Here is a 17,941-nt window from a genome sequence, read left to right as displayed (position 1 = left end):
ATATACATGTATATATACATACACACATATATATACATACCATACCTTCTTTATCCATTCATCAGCCGATGGACATGTGAGCTCTTTCCATAGTTTGACTATTGTTAATAATTCTGCTATGAACATTGGGGTGCATGTACCCCTTCAAATCTGTATTTTTGCATTCTTTGTGTAAATACCTCAATGGGGAAGAACTGAGAGCCTTTGGAAAAAGGTCAGGAAAAAGACAAGAATGCCCATTCTCACCATTACTATGTAACATAGTACTGCAATTCTTAGCCTTGGCAATCAGACAACAAAATGAAATAAAGGGCATACAAATTGGCAAACTTTCATTATTTGCAGCTGATATGATATTCTATGTAGAAAACCTGAAAGATTCCACCAAAAAGTCTCTAGAACAAATAGATGAATTCAGCAAAGTTGCAGGATATAAATTCAACATGCAGAAATATGTTGTTGCATTTCTATACACCACTAACAAAGCAGCAGAAAAGGAAATCCAGGAATCAGTCCCATTTACAATTGTACCAAAAACAGTAAGACAGCTAGGAATAGACCTAACAAAAGAAATATTCTCCTTCTTTTTACCTTTAGCTAATTTCTTAGTTGGCCTGGAATTCTTACCTCATGGAATAGCATGGAACCATCATTTCTAAGAGGTCTAGAAATATCATATTCTCTCCATGACATTCAATAGCAAATTAAGAGTTTCTCCAAAAGTCCCTTAGTTCATCTGTAATTTTTCCAAACTTCAAGATTTTGGGGTACAGAACTCATTGCTCCTGTCAGTATGGTGATGATCCTTTTTACTAACTATTCTTATGACATGAGGTGTCCAAGATTGTCACATGCCAACCACAGTTTACAATTTAGTGGAACCATTTTTTTATTTTACATAGAATATAAATCTAAGCATGCTGCCTTTGGATATTATTAGTTTCATGGCCATGAGCCCATAATGCAGAAATCAGAAGAATATTTTGAAAGTGATACATCCGGTAAGATTTTAAAAGACACCATTTCTACTACTTCTCAATTCCTAGACCTCTATAATTAACTAGGGAAGAGGCAGCATTATGTATAAGTTCTCTTGGATCATGTACCACACAACATAAGGCAAGGGAGACCTTCAGTCCATTATGGTCAATGAAGGGACACTGTAAGTGAGTTTTTAATAGATCAGGTTATCATATTTAAGGCCAGCTGCATATGATAAGAGTAGTTCCCTTCGTGGGCTTCATTTTACTGCTTCTATTCCTGGGAAGTGATTGCCATGGACAAAAGTGATATTGATGGAAGAACTTGGTGGCACGTGAAATACTCAGCAAATCCATGTCATAGAAAGAAGATGGTGACAGGAAGCAAATTTAGATTCCAAATAGTATTTTTCATTAAAGGTAAACAACTGTCACATTAATGCCACACACACACACACACACACACACACACACACACACTGATGTAATCAACATACTAGCATTGGCTTGCTGTTTTCAACTAGAGTACAGTGCTTTATTAGAAATTCAAACCTTTTTGCTGACAAATTTGGTTCTCAGTAATGGCTATAGTCAAATTACCTTAACTAGGAGAGAACAAGTCAACTGAACCCAAACCTAGTCCCTGTTCTTTTCTAGTGAAATTACTAGGTTCAGACCTTTCTCTTAAGAGATTCATCCACATAGTCTCTCTCCCAAACCCAAGGTCACAAATCCTCCAATTGTACTTCTCCCTAATCTCTGACATTTTAGCCAAAAGTCTGCCACTCTCCCCAAATCAAGGTAAATTTGGATCTCAATCTAGACTTCCTTCCATTGCTGAATGGGAGGATTTTCTCACTTCATTATCTTGCAAACTCACTCTTAAGGAGTGCTCCAATGCTCTAGCAATCCACTTTTGAATAGTGCTTTCAGGCTCTGAGGAATTCCCTGCAAGTATCTCTTAAGACTTTTATCCCTTTTCAGTTGGACAGAGTTTTTATGAAGCCATAGGCATAGGTTGAGCTAGGAAGAATGGGAATGTGACCTATATAAAGTCAGTGAATATAGAGAAAATTTATTCAGTGTACATAGGGGCTTGATCCTAAACAGACCACTTCCATGTAATAATGGACTTTATCTGGACGTATCCAAACATTTAGTTTGGAGGATAATATAGTAGATAATAGATCACAATGTTAATGTCTCAAGGTAACTTGTATTTCATGATCAGTCATTTGTACTCTAGAGACCGTACAAAATCAGACATTCTTTCTTGAAGGGAGGTACCTTTCTGCTGCAAGATCTATCACACATGACAGGGGGCACATTTAAATTTCCTTCGCAGTTTTACCACTTAAGAATTCTTCTCCCTTACAGACTTCAGACCTCTGAAAACTCAGTAGTATCATATGAACTAACTGGAAGGGCAGCTCATCTCAAGCCAACCTAAAATTCTTCAATGGTTCTATAAAGTCTACAACGTACGGTAGAAGAGCTAAAATAAATTATTAAGTAGTGAAGGATATCTAAGATGAAAAATAAGATACCTTCAAAATAAGAAGTCAATTAAATGCTACACCTCCTTCTGAATTAGAGTAAAAAAAAACATCCCTAACCTAGGAGGGGATTACAATTAACTCCATGTCTTTAGGCTGATAAAAACTTCCCTAAGATATATATCCCCTATAAGCTTCACTTCTAACATCTATCTTTTTTTTTATTTTATCAAAACACTTACAACTTCCATTTTCCTAGTGCCAAGTATGACATCACATTGATAGAGAAGTGTGATGGCCCGGGGAGGAAAGGTGGTCCATATTTTTGATGATTAATTTATGAGAGATTTTCCTCTGTCATATATGAGTTTGGCATTTAGTATTGTCCAAAAAAGAAGTGTCTAAACACCTGCATAAATAACTAATAAGTTAAATATTAGTGAAACTGCATTCATATTCTAGAACTCAATATGTTTTCCCAGGCCAAACTAGAGAAATAAAAGAGAGCTAACAGAATCACAGTACATAGGAAATCTTTGGTAGTGACTGAAATTTCAAGGATGTTTCTGGAGGTAGAAGGTGACTTTGGTTTGTAAACATAACATAGAAAATAGAAGAAGTACAAATGGCTTCCTCTCAGTCAGCAACATCATATTCGTAATTCCAACGTCATTTACTCCATGGGTTAGGGAACCAACAGTGTTTTTGTTTTGTTTTGTTTTTTAATTACTAAATACACTTCCTAAGTACATACTCTTGAATTTGGAACATAACTTTTAGAACAATATAAACCATTTGTCCCACCTACTGTGAGATCAACTCAATCATCATCATTGATAACTTGATACTGCAAGCCTTCAGTGGACCACTGGGGTCAATGTTTGAAAACTTTTTTTTTTTTCAACTTTTTTTTTTTTTTTGGGACAGAGAGAGAGAGAGCATGAACGGGGGAGGGGCAGAGAGAGAGGGAGACACAGAATCGGAAACAGGCTCCAGGGTCCGAGCCATCAGCCCAGAGCCTGAGGTAGGACTCGAACTCACGGACCGCGAGATTGTGACCTGGCTGAAGTCGGACGCTTAACCGACTGCGCCACCCAGGCGCCCCTGAAAACTTTTAAAGTATCACTTCTCTAAATAATAACCCAGTGTATTTATAATTTTTTTGAGTTTCTGAAGAATAGTAAGGTAGCATAGTATGTGCAAAAGCATTTATAGCAGCCTTTACCAGACATTCCTGATTTTGCTTGTCTTGTCTTGTAATAACTAAGGAGCCCAAGGATTTGTCTTCTTGAAATTTAGTATTTACTATGTCTAGAACTTTGAGTATTTCATATACATTATATTTATTCTCACAATAACCCTTTCGGGTAGTATTCTTATCACCATTTTACATTTCTTTTGAAGAGACTGAGACCCCAAATCACACAGCAAGTGTAAAGGGGCCCAGTATTTGAATCCAGGCTGTCTTCACCACATTGTTGATATACTATCTTGTCGTTATGAGAGAAGCACAGCTCCTATTTTTATCAGGCCAGTGCCATTTCCTTGGTTATATATATCAAATATAATGTTAGGAAATACTTTAAAATTTCATCCTATATTATCTAAATCATAATCAAGTATATCTGGTATTATCACCTCCTAAAGCATCACACCCACTTCTTGCTCTTGCTGACAGTCACTACCGGTGCCTACCCACTTTGACCAATCCCATTATAATCAACAACTCTTTTGTGGTTACAGCCTCTCCCACCAATGGAGAAAAGACAAAAGGTCGTGCTAGCCTCCCTCAGGCTTTCCTTTGTCCGCCTCACCTTCTGGCCTCTAACAACCAGGAAACACCATGTAGGGAACATAATGGAGGCTCTAGTTATAGGTTATAGACCTACTATGTAAGTTCTTTCCTCCCAAACCATTGAATTCCTAAATTATGTCAGATACTGGCTCTTCACAACATTCATCATGACTCAGGGCTTAATATAATTGTACATGAGTTAAAACAGCAAGTTCTTAAAACTCTTGAGAGCTGTCCGTGATTGTGCTTTAATGTGCCTTCCTAATGGGTCCAAGAAACACAAATGAAGCATAAAGCGTATTTTAAGTAGGTGCTCTTGTCTCCTGGACAAAGTAACTTTAAAATCAAGACCACATCATCTCTTCTATCTTCTGGCAGTACTCTGACAACTTATACAACTCCTGGGTACGTTTCCACTCTTTCTAAGTATAGTTTTGCATAGTGATGCTAACAGGGTCAGTGACAAATTCCAACTCTAATTAACGGATGTGCCTCATAATTGGGAATATCATTTGGTGGGGTGGGAGGCTACAGGGCAGATCATTTTAACTGGAAAAAGGGAAGGTATAGGGAAGGGTTCTGGTGGTAGAGAGATGATTAGAAATGTCTTGGTATGTCAGGTATTCAAGCTGAAACCTCAATACTTCTAAAAGTCCACTTCAGTGAAAAAAAAATCCTGTTTTTACCAATCAGAACCCTAACTTAACCATAAAAAGTTAATGCAACTGGGAATTCAGTTTTCTCTTACATTGCCCTAAATGCCCTATGCCACTGTTACCCAGACAAGTCAAGCTCAAAGTGTTTCCTTCTACATAGTCACATGGTTATACCAGTTAGGACATCTTTCAGTACAAAGGACAATAGACCTAACTAAATACACACACACATACACACACAACCTCATGCTCCCTATTTTATATATATATATATATATATATATATATATATATATATATATATACACACATATATATGTATATATAAAAATATGTATGTATGTATATATATACATATATGTGCAACAAAAATCTGAAGGGAGTTTCAGTGTCATTCCAAGACTGAGACTTTTCTCATCTTCCTCCTCTACCATACTCAACATATTGGCTCAGCTTTAGTTTCACCTCTCATGGTCAGAAGATGGCTATTGCAGATGTAAGCATCATGATAGACAATATAGTATCCAGTTAAAGGAAAGAGGCATTTATCCAAAATGTGTATGTTCATGGTTGAAAATCTTTCCCATAAGCCAAGAAGACTACCCTTCAGGTCCAAACCACATTCTACCTTCAATGGTCAGAGATGCTTGGTCATGATCTACTTTCAGATAAAGCAGAAAAAAATGAGTATTTGGCATTTTAATCTTTGACTAAAAAGTGTTTTAAAGATGCAGAAGAGGAGAGGTTGTCAGTTGGGTGAGCAATCCAGCATATTTGACACAATGCTGGAAGTCAGTTTTGTTAGTTGTCTACAGTCAGATTGAGTATATTGCTTTCTCCATATAGAAAACATAGGGTCAGCAGAATGGCTTATCTATTATTCTTTCATATCATAATACTATAATATCATGCCTACTATGTGGCCTGAAGCCTTGACTTTGTTGGGTATATAATCCTGAAACAACAGCATAGTGGATTGATACCTTAATTTTTGATTTACTCCCCAAAACCAAATTAATGGGAACACCTCATGCTCCCTATTTTTTCACACCTAACTCCATTTCAAGTCTGAAGTCTATTCCTTAAAAACCTATCAGATTTTACCAATATGTTACAGAAAGCCTATATGGAAGAGACAAAATTTGGGTGGCTTTGGCATGAGGATTTGTTATAAGACTGTTCAAGAATGTTCACATGCCTTTTTAGCCATGCTATTATCTGGGTTTGCCTCCCAGTTTCCATAAGAGCTAAGATGTGCACTAGACTATTCATAGTGAGATCAAGTGGCCTGCTTCTTTGTGTTTATTTAGTAGTTATATACCCTAAGAATGATCATTTTAACACCATTCAATATGGATATTACTAAGCAGAATTCCATTTGGGCTACCACAGGAGGAATTGTCCTCTACCAAGAGCAGATGTCAGTGGACATGTTTGAATCATGTACTATAATTGTGCCCCTATCATCTGTGGCTAGGCCAGCAGGGTTACTTTCCTTCAACACAGGTGGCATCATCCTCAACAGTTTATTATTAAAATAAAAAAAAATATTAGAAGGATACAGTGAATTTCAAGTGTTCTTTATTAGACTTTATTTCTGGGCCAATTCAAAACACCAAATGCAGCCCTTTAGAGAATGCTTGTTTCATGCCAGTCAACATACTAAATGTTTTCTGTGTTTCATCAGCAGAGAGGTAGTACTAACCCCATTGAACCAACGAAGGAACACAGTCAGGAAGTGACTTCTCCACTAGTAGGCAAAAGAGAAGACTAGCTATACTGACTGAATTACCTGACTTTGAATAGCTTGAAGGAAGATGGTGAGAAGTTAGAAGAAAGTCATTTAAATTTGGTTGCCCCTCACATCAGGCACATGTAAAAAAAACACAAAACATACGGAGACAGCAATGTATTAGATTTTCAATGTTTATGGCTAATATTTTTTCAAGCTGTCTTTAATTATTAAGTAAAACTCAGTGAGAGTAACATATGCTTGAATTTTGGTAATAAACTTCATCCTAATAGAATTCTACTTAGAGCCTCAGATTCTTAAACACATTTTGTAGTTGAGTTTTAGATAGTTTTCATTTATTTTTTGTTTGTTTCAGATGATTTTTAAATGTTGCTTTGCACATCTGTCAAACTAGAAGGAAACTAACTCTACTGTGACTACTGGAAGCCAGACATGAGTTCAGGTGCTTTGTGCCCACCAGGTCACTGAATTTTATTAATAGTCTTACTTATTTCATAGGTGAAATAAGTACTTCCCCACTGATTCCAGAAATAGGTTACAATGACATAAATCTTAATGAAGCTTCCTTAATATATACATTTAAGTATTACATTATATCATTTACCTGAGAACTTTAAGGCATCTCTGAAATATCTCCAAATATATAAATTATGGTTTTTCAAAAGCGATTACAGGTGTTTGTCATTGTTCCCAAGAGCACATGTAATTTTTTCCCTGATTATACGTGCTTGAAATGGAACATTACAAACTGACCTGGGTAATGATTTTGATCTATATTCTGATGTTGTGTACATGCTCTTCATTTTTAATTTGTATTCAGATATTCACATCAGGAAGCAAGAATCTAATTGATTGTTCTGAAGACAGAGTGCCTACTGCATCAAAATAATTGGAAATTTGCAACTCAACCTTGTATACATAATGCATTTTTCCCTAGTTAAGATTTCTTTTGAATTGTAGCTGTGCAGTCAAAATTCAAACATTTTGGAAATTATTAGGCTGGCAGTTTATTCTTATGGATACCCTTCAGTTCAAAAGCATATGCATTTAAAACACCAAAAAAGTCAAATATTCGGGATTTGCTTTATGGTATCATATCAGCTTAAAGAAAACATTATTCAAAATTTACATTTTTCTTGGTGAGGTAAATGCAGATGACCTGTGTTCAAACTCTCCTCCTTTGGGCTTGTTTAACCTCACATTCAGGCTTTTTAAGCCTCTTGTCAAACCTAGAAAATCCAGTAATAATTCAGAGTATTTTTTCTCGGGATTATGAGGTAACAGATGTGAAAGCACCTAGTCCAAGGTAGGCTTGTGTGAAGGTTTCTATGTTTTGTTTTTGCAAAGGATTAATCTGTCTAAATGCTACATGAATTACATAAACCACCAAGATCAAGGGAACTTAGAGTTCGTGAAAAAAAAATATATATGCTAACCATTTTTTCACTCTATGGATAAATATTGGATTTCAAGGTAAAGGAGGATCCCGGTAAGCTCTAAGTGTTACTCTGCCTTCTCTTTAATTATTTAATCAAGTACTCCCGTCTCTAAGGGGTAGAAGGACTTTCCAGAAGCCACTGAGGACACTTCCCCCTTGCTGTTGCTCCTAATCTTTGCCTTCAACACACTGTCTACCTCACAGTCCAAGTTTTATAACTGCAAACGTTCATGTTGGCACCCCTCCATTTTTGCAATGTTATTGCCTTTGCCTCGAATCCTCTATTCTCCTATTACCTAATTCCTCTACCTTCCATCTCAACCTAGGCAAGATCTGCCCTAACAGTCCTTACCAGAACATCATGACCTCCCCAAACAAAATAAACTTACAATTCTATCTTCTACTCTCTAGTCATGGGGCGGGGGGAGGAGATGCTCAATAAAGAGGAGCACATGTGAGGTACTCAGCACTCCTTAACTGACTCCATTCCCATACCACGACTGACCCCTTTTCCTATCTTCTTGTCTGTTATCCGCAAATGGAATGTGTTGAGTCAGCAACCTAATCTGAAGACTTCTGAGGAAAAATCAATGTGATGTTACAAGCTCATCACGAGTTTTGGAGTCTAACCTACCTGTCAAGTCCATTGGCACAAAGAAGTTCAGAGTAGCAAAGAGAGAAGTTAGGAAAAACCACTAAGCCTACACTATCAATTTATCTAGGCCTGATTGTGATCTTGAGTGAAAAAGATGATGGCATGAGCAGCTACAAAAAACAGTGGACTACTGGAATTTCTGCACCTGGAACCTTATAGATCAGTTACCATTACAATTCTTGCATGTGATTTGGTACCAGCCCTTGACAGTGACTAGAATCATATCAGTAAATTCTGAGCAATGTAAAGCCTTTCTCCTATAGGTCTAATAATAAATCGAATGATAATTTAGAAAATATTGGATAGTATAATTAACTATTATATTAAAAGTAAATAAATGCTAACTTGAAAAAATATAATACTATCCCACATTTATTGAATACTAAGAAGCACAAAGATAATGCAGCTTCTTTATTTTCACTCAAAAGATGGGATGTTCACCTGAGCCCTACCTCCTGAGGGATAGGTAACAGGCAGATCCTAGAGTCAAAGTAGATAATAGTAAATTTATTTCAACATAACATTGGTACACTATAATAAATTGCAAGTATTTTAAGGGCACCTGGGTGGTTCAGTCAGTTAAGCGTCCGACTCTTAATTTTGGCTTGGGTCCTAATCTCACAATTATGAGATCGAGTCCGGCATCGGACTCCATGCTGAGCCTGGAGCCTGCTTTATTTTATTAAAAAAAAATTTTTTTTAATGTTCATTTATTTTAGAGACCGAGGGAGAAAGAGCATGAGTGGGGGAGGGGCAGAGAGAGAGGGAGACACAGAATCTGAAACCGGTTCCAGGCTCTGAGCTGTCAGCACAGAACCCAACGGGGGGTTCGAACCCATGAACCATGAAATCATGACCTGAGCCGAAGTCAACGCTTAACCAACTGAACCACCCAGGTACCGCTGGAGCCTGCTTTAAAAAAAAAGTATTTTCAACATAAGTATTCTTGGGGTACCTGGGTGGCTCAGTCAGTTAAGTGTCTGACTTCAGCTCAGGTCATGATCCCGCAGTTCGTGGGTTCAAGCCCCGCGTTGGGCTCTGTGCTGACAGCATGGAGCCTGGAGCCTGTTTTAGATTCTTATCTCTCTCTCTCTCTCTCTCTCTCTCTCTCTCTCTCTCTCTCTCCCCCATTCGCCCTCTCTCTCTCTCTCTCTCAAAAGTAAATAAACATTAAAAAAAATAATAAACACATTCTTTTTTAGATCATTCAGTTGTCTTAGATCTACCATTTCCCCTGCCCTTCTGCAAATGTGAGGACCCAAACTGGCTGTAAAAGCCACAAAACTTATGTTCTCAAGAACCTCCCTTGCACAGGAATTTATTCATAATGTAATGCATTATAGAAATGTGTGACATTAATACATATTAGCCACAACTGATTAGAGAAATTAGGTGTTTCCACTCTGATTTCTTCTCTGTCATGGATCCCCTTTTGTTTGGTAGGTTGCCACGGCTGTGGGAAGTTTTGGAATCAGCCTATGGGGACATTTAACTGAGAATACATATTGTCTACATTTAGAGTAAAAGTGTTCATAGTTTGCAGTTATTTCTGTGTAAATTAAATTATTGCCAGCAGTCTTGAAAGGCTTCTAGGAATAATGTAGTCAGCTTAAAGAGTATTTAAGTATTTAAGGAGACATGAAATGTCCTGAGATTTTAAAGTGCATCTATGACAGAAGCTTGACAGAGAGCTTCCCGGATTTGACAGCCACGGTAAAAACCTATATGGCATTACCAATGGTAAGTTGTGAAACCAAAAGAACTTTTCTTAAAATGATACTATTTTTTAAGAGATTAATTTTAAATTGCTAATTTTTAAAAAGCCAATTTCTCTTAACCATGCCAGAAGAAAGACCGAGTTCTTTTTCTCATCTTTATAGGGAGGTTCTACAAATGCATATGAAGAAGCAAAGTAAAGTATAAGCCATCGACAATGTAGGGATGAAATGTGTTATAGAGGTGAGTCAGGTAGCTAATTGATAAAAGTTATATCCTTTTCCTCCTATATGTTTTGGAGCATTTGATAGCTTTTGAAAATTCAAATATATTTTTGTAAATTGTTTCCCATTCTGAGAATACATGTTCCTTTTCACTCTCTAAATTTTTACTTGTGTTCTTTTTTTTTCAGTAAAGTTCCAAAAATCATTTACGTTTCAGGAAACACCTCCCTTGGGTGTGGCGAATGTGAACTTGCAGCTCCAGCTGGGATGGAGTCCTCAGATGCTATGCGGTCTTTGTGGGCTGGACAGCTCCTGATATAAATTAGTGTGAATGGCTCCACCTGGCCTTTGGGGACAACCTTCTGGCTCCATTACAGGAGTTCTTGATCTCCAACACTATGGCCACTTTGTTCTTTTTGCTGCAACTCCAACCCTCTTCTGTTCCCCTGGCCAGCTCTATAGCCCCCCACACCTATCAAGAGGGTATGCAGATGCTTTGGGGTTCCCTCTCCACACTGCACACCAGCCATGGAGAAGGAGGAAGAGACGTGCTTCAGATTCTCTGAGAGAGCGGTCTCTCACTAATACCACTGTTTCTGCACAAAGGTGGAAGGGACTCCCTACAGGAGTAGGGCTTCTCCCGGAGGGTCATGGATCCTCATAGAAAACACCAAGAAGTGTGCTTCTAAAATCACCTTTAAAAATCTGTACATTTCTGGAGATCACTGACTCATAATTTAGCACAAATAGCGACAATTACAAAACTTAACCTAGTTTCCATTTCTTCAATCCACGGAGACCATGATTTTATTTTCCCTCTATAACCTCCCTTACATAAAATACCATATTTTAAGTCTGTTTGTGATTTAATAAAGGACAAGTCACATCCATACACTATGGAATCCAAGCCGATTTTATTTCTAAAGTTTTGACAATCCTATTTTGGGTGTCTGAAACTGAATATGAATGATTTCTTTCTCTTTCCATTTTTGCTTCAATAAATCCTAATCTATCCCCAACCCAACAGCCACAAAAAATAATGGATCTCATGCTGACTAAGGAAAAGGTCACGTACACAGGGAAATAAAGGAGCAAACAGGTATTACTTGATTTGTCCAGTCTTTTCCTTCCCCTCACTTGAGTCAATGAAAAAGAACAAAAATAATTTCAGGAATAGTACTTCAAATGGTAATTGGAAATTAAAATGGGAAAGCAGAAAACCTAACCAATTGTAAGCACAAAACTTTCTTCCATTTAATCACACTTATTCTATTTTAAGGACTTCCCACTGAGTCACCCCTTTCATGAGGGAAAAACACAAGGAAGGGCATACATAGAGCCGGCTCTACCATAGGAAGGGAGTTAGTACTGGCATCCAGTGATGGAGCCATTATGCTGAGATCCAACCCCTGGAACAGCACAGAAGGTACTCCTCAAGGTTGGGGTTCTGTTTTTAATGGTGACAAAACAAAACAGAATGAACATCCATTTAGATGACTTGTTCACATTTGTATCTTTTTCCTCCATAACTGGAGAAAATCTATGCAATTTGAATTTTTAATTTTATAATTACTAATAGCTTTTCTGACAGACATGGCATAATCTGACTACTGAATTCTGTTTATTCTTGTTTATATTTGGCCACAGCAATATCAATGTCACACAGCAGGAGAAATGGATTTGTGATAAATACACCAACCTAACATGCAATACCAATAAATTCTGTAGTTAAAATACGAAATCAACCCTTAAAATGTTGAAAAGGTGTTTTTCCTGTTTACCATCCACCAGTTTTGTTTTTCTATCAACCATCCCACAGGGATCATTGAAACATTAAATGCTTCTATCACATCTCCTTCTCCCTGTATTTTCCAATAATATTCCTCATCTGCTTAGGTGATAATATATTTTTTTAACATTTGTTTGTTTATTTAAGTAATCCCTACACCCAACATGGGGCTTGAATTCATGACCCCAAAACCAAGAGTTGCATGCTTTTCCAACTGAGTTAGCCAGGCACCCCAAGATCATAATATTTTAAACAGCTCAACTTATTTAAATTGGAGGCTCTAAAAGGGATAAATGTATTTTCTGAAAACTGACATGAAGGCAGCTGAAACTGCCATGTGACTCCCAGTCCTCCTCATTTTTTTTTTTTTTAATCATGCAATAGCCTCCTTCTGATTTGGCTACAAACAATTGTACTGTCTGCATTTTACATAAGGCTGGATTGGTAGAGTCATACAAGTTTAGCTCTCAAGACATCCTTCTCTGAAAATACTTTTTACGGTCATCATTTTTTCAAAGGGAGAAACGAAAATCCATACAAGTTCGATAACCTCCTCACACACACACCTACATGGGCACAGGTCCAAGACTCCCATGTCAGATCAGTTGAAATATGGACTAAAAAATAAAATCTAGGTTAAAGGGGAAAAGCTTATATGTGTTACTGGACCTTTGTTACTGCAGATGAACACAAGAGTAAATTTTAAACAATTTTTTAATGTTTATTTTTTATTTTTTTTTCAAAAATTTTTAACATTTATTTATTTTTGAGACAGAGAGAGACAGAGCATGAACAGGGGAGGAGCAGAGAGAGAGGGAGACACAGAATCTGAAACAGGCTCCAGGCTCTGAGCTGTCAGCACAGAGCCCTACGCGGGGCTTCAACTCACAGACCGTGACATCGTGACCTGAGGCGAAGTCGGATGCTTAACCGACCGAGCCACCCAGGCACCCCTTTAATGTTTATTTTTGAGAGAGTGTAAGCAGGGGAGGGGCAGGGAGAGGGGGACAGAGGATCTGAAACAAGCTCCACGTTGACAGGAGACAGCCAAATGCGGGGTTGAAACTCACCATGAGAGCACAACCTAAGCTGAAGTCAGATGCTCAACTAATGGAGCCACCCAAGTGCCCCAGAATAAATTTTAAAGGTTAACAAAAGCTAAAATTTTATTTAAAAAGTATAAAATAGAATTAATAACTTTTAAATATCTAACTAAAGGTTTTTCTAAGACCAGTTGTTAAAACAATAAGGAAAAAATAAATTTGACCATGAAAAATATAAAACATCTCTTTGTAAAATATATACAAACAAGATCGCAGAAGCAACAATGAAACAAAATAAGTGCCAATCATAGAGAATTTAAAAAATCATACAAGCCGGGAAAATAGATTTGTAAAACTATTACTGATAGTTAATATTTTTAATATTTATAAAGAAAAGAAAAGCACTACGACTCTGTTCTTCATTAAATTATGTCCCTCTAAAAAAGATGTGTTGGAGCCCCTAACCCCTATTAACTCAGAACATGACTATGTGAACATGGGGCCTTTACAGAAGTAATCAAGTTACAATAAAATCATTAGGGTGTGCCCTAATCCAATATTCTTGGTGTCCTTATAAAAAGGGGAAATTGGGACACAGAGGCAGACATGCCTACACAAAGAAAGTCCTTATGAACATGCAGTCACACATCAGGTGATGCTTTTACAAGCAAAGGAACACAAAAGATTGTCAGCTAACTACTGAAAGCTAGAGGGGAGGCATGGAACAGATTCTCCTTCATGGTCTTCAGAACAACTAACCCTGTCAACAATTTGATAGGGTTCGTCTAGCCTTTAAAACTGTGAGTCAATGATTTCCGCTGGTTAAACCAAGCAGTGTATGCTAGTTTTGGGGGGGCAGGAAACAGATACAAACCCCAAATCATAAATTAGCAAACATCACAAGCAGATAAATTTTAAAAATAGCCTATACAAAGAGCTATAAATGTCTTTAAATAATTAAAATTTGCTAATAATTTTTAAATGCATAAATAACACAATTTTCTTTTTCATAAAATAAATCAGCAATTAAAATGCTAATATTGAATGCTCTTGGGTATATACAAGGGAAGAGGTTTTCATTATAAATCAAGAGGCCAAAACCCCCCACAAATGTTCTTACTCTTGACCGGGCATTTAACATTTGTCTAAATAACCCTTTAAGGAAATAGACAGATATATTTGACATTACCTAAAAGAGCAAGTAATTGCAAAATGTGACTGCACAAAAATAGGGAAAAATTCAAAGGGACTACAGTAACTTTATAGGAGGGACTAATTTATACATATTAAAATGATACTAAAATTGTTTTTAAGACTACTGGGGGGGGGTACCTAGGTGGCTCAGTTTGTTAATGGACTGACTTTGGCTCAGGTCATGATCTCATGTTTTGTGAATTCTGAACCCTGCATCAGGCTCTGTGCTTATAGCTTGGAGCCTGGAGCCTGCTTCAGATTCTGCGTCTCCTCTCTTTCTGCCCCTCTTCCCACCCCACTCTCAAAAATAAGTAAACATTTAAAAAATATTTAAAAAATACTACTGGGGGAAACTCATTTTTTTTAAAAAAGAAAAGCTCCTAATTATATATAAATTCACAATTATAAGTTTTGCTACATAAAAATTCATTTGAAGGAAATAGGTGGAAGTCATTTTTAAATGTGAAAAGAGGCTGTCTTAAGGCACGTGGGGATTATTTTACAGATAAGGAAGCTCCTAAAGCTTCCTCATGAAACCCATATAAAGAAGAAGAATCAAAATAGAAAGTATATTAGTTTCCTAGAGCTGCCATAACAAATTACCGTAAATGGGGAGGCTTAAAACATCCGAAATTTATTTACTCACAGTTCTGGAGGTCAGAAGTTCAAAACTAAGGTTTCGGCAGGACCATACTCCATCTGAAGGCTCTAGGAAAGGGTCCTTCCCTGCCTCTTCCAGCACCTGGTGGTTCCTGACTTTGTTGACTTACGGTCCACTCTGCACCTCCACCTTCACATGGCTTTTCTTCTTGTGTCTGTGTCTTCATCTCTTCTTAGAAGGAAACCATTCACAGGATTCAGGGCCCACTCTCAATCCAAGATAATTTTACCTCAAGATTCTTAATTAATTACGTCTGTAAAGACTCTATTTCCAAATAAGATCACATTCTGAGGTTCCAGATGGACATGGGTTTTGATAGGACACTTATCAACCCATTTCTGGAAGGACAAGAAAAAAGGAAAATAATTCTAATAAAAAATGTGGCTATCTTTGCACTAAGAGATTATGCACAATACATTTAACAACAGCTTTATATCATTTTTTTTACACTGATGCAGAATAATTTTAAGTAGGTAAGTTCATAAATCTTAAGTAAATGCACAATGAATACATCAAATATTTTATTTAACTCATTTAATTAAGAAACAGTAGTATGCTAAAACTGGTTCAAAGAGATTTCCAAGCTTCAGGACAGGTGACATTGCTTTCAATATGGCTGAAGTGGGGACAGAAGGGCAGACAAAGGACAGATGTTAACATCAAGGTACTTTGGAGATTTGGTATCTAAAAGTCATAGATGACCTAGAGCTCATCAATGTTTTTCATTCAGAACTCAGTTCTGAGCTTCTGAGTCCAGAGGAAAGCTAAATTACCTTACCTGCCTGGTAACAGGGAGAAAACCTGGGTAGTGAGAAGGTGACTATTTTCACACGGTTGCTAAAAGCCTTGTGCTACGGTGCAATACTATGTAGCAGGGGTTGACAAACTACAGGCCAAATCCAGCCCACTGCCTGCCTCACAAATGTAGTTCTATTGGAAGGAACATGCACACATGCACACCTGATTCAAAGAGCATTTGTGAAGCTGTGAAGCTTAATATTAATAGGCAATATCAGAATAAGACTATTGATGTAGATACAAAACTGGTTAAATTTCCTAGGTTCCAACTGTAACCTTTGGGATTTTCTATTCCACCAGGCAGAAATTATCTGCACTTCTACAGGATAAAAATCTTGAAGCTCACATGTGACTTCACTAAATCTCAGGCCTGGAATCAATAGTAAGCAGTGAATTGAACGAAATGCATCCCCCTCATACCTGTATGACACTGAACAATCAGTTGCATAATGAAAAGAAATATACTTTCAAAAAGGGAATATATATTGTGTGCTGAAAATGTGAATAATTTTAATTCTATTAAAAATAGTCCATAATATAGTGAAGAAATAGGACATATTTATTATGCATTTTAAATACATTAATGGTCTCATGTAATTTCAGTAACAAGAGTCTTATGTGATTGCTATGTTAGACTAAATCTCTTGAGATTATTTTGAGTAAAAAAAATATATTAAGTATTATTAATTTCTGTTCAACAGGACTAGGTCCAAACTCATTTACACATCAGGTCTTTTTGTTTCAAAAAATTCAATTATAACTAAATTTTATTTATTTTTTTTAAATTGTTTTTTTCAACGTTTATTTATTTTTGGGACAGAGAGACAGAGCATGAATGGGGGAGGGGCAGAGAGAGAGGGAGACACAGAATCGGAAACAGGCTCCAGGCTCTGAGCCATCAGCCCAGAGCCCGACGCGGGGCTCGAACTCACGGACCGCGAGATCGTGACCTGGCTGAAGTCGGACGCTTAACCGACTGCGCCACCCAGGCGCCCCTTTTCTTTTTTTTTTTTTTAATTTTTTTTATAACTAAATTTTAAACATCATCTATATAATTTCTGAATTAACTGAATAAAAATAAAACTATTAATATCATGTGCACAATATTCTTTTGCTGTTATATATATATGTATATTTTTGTATAGTCGTATATATATAACTGTATAATTTAAAAAAAATTTTAATGTTTATTTTTGAGACAGAGCATGAACAGGGGAGAAGCAGAGAGAGAGGGAGACACAGAATCGGAAGCAGTCTCCAGGCTCTGAGCTGTCAGCACAGAGCCCGACGCGGGGCTCAAACTCATCAACCAGGAGATCATGACCTAAGCGGAAGTCAGAGGCTCAACCAACTGAACCACCCAGGAGCCCCTATAACTGTATAATTTTGTAAACTATATGTAGTTTTACAACCATAATGTTTTTTAAATATGGGACAGAATTTTGTAAATTTTTAAGAAGTGTGTATACTCAATAACACCAAGTAGAAAGTCTATTTTTTTAACAACCCAAAGTAGCCATGGAAAGCTTTCAAAATAATCTTAGATACGTTCATGTATTTCGCTAATGGCTACAAGAACTTTTTCAGATGAAAAACGTTTAGAATATTTTATTTCCCAAAGAATATTTATGTGATTTTTAAAATAAATACATTTATGTGGATCTATTGCAATTCCACCCATACCTAATACTAATTTCATTTAACCAGATCAGGGTGACATATGCATTGCTTGTCCCTTACGCA

This window comes from Felis catus, chromosome B2 (genome assembly GCF_018350175.1).
Source record: "Felis catus isolate Fca126 chromosome B2, F.catus_Fca126_mat1.0, whole genome shotgun sequence".
NCBI classification, from domain to species: Eukaryota; Metazoa; Chordata; class Mammalia; order Carnivora; family Felidae; genus Felis; species Felis catus.
Note: the sequence above shows the minus strand (reverse complement) of the source record.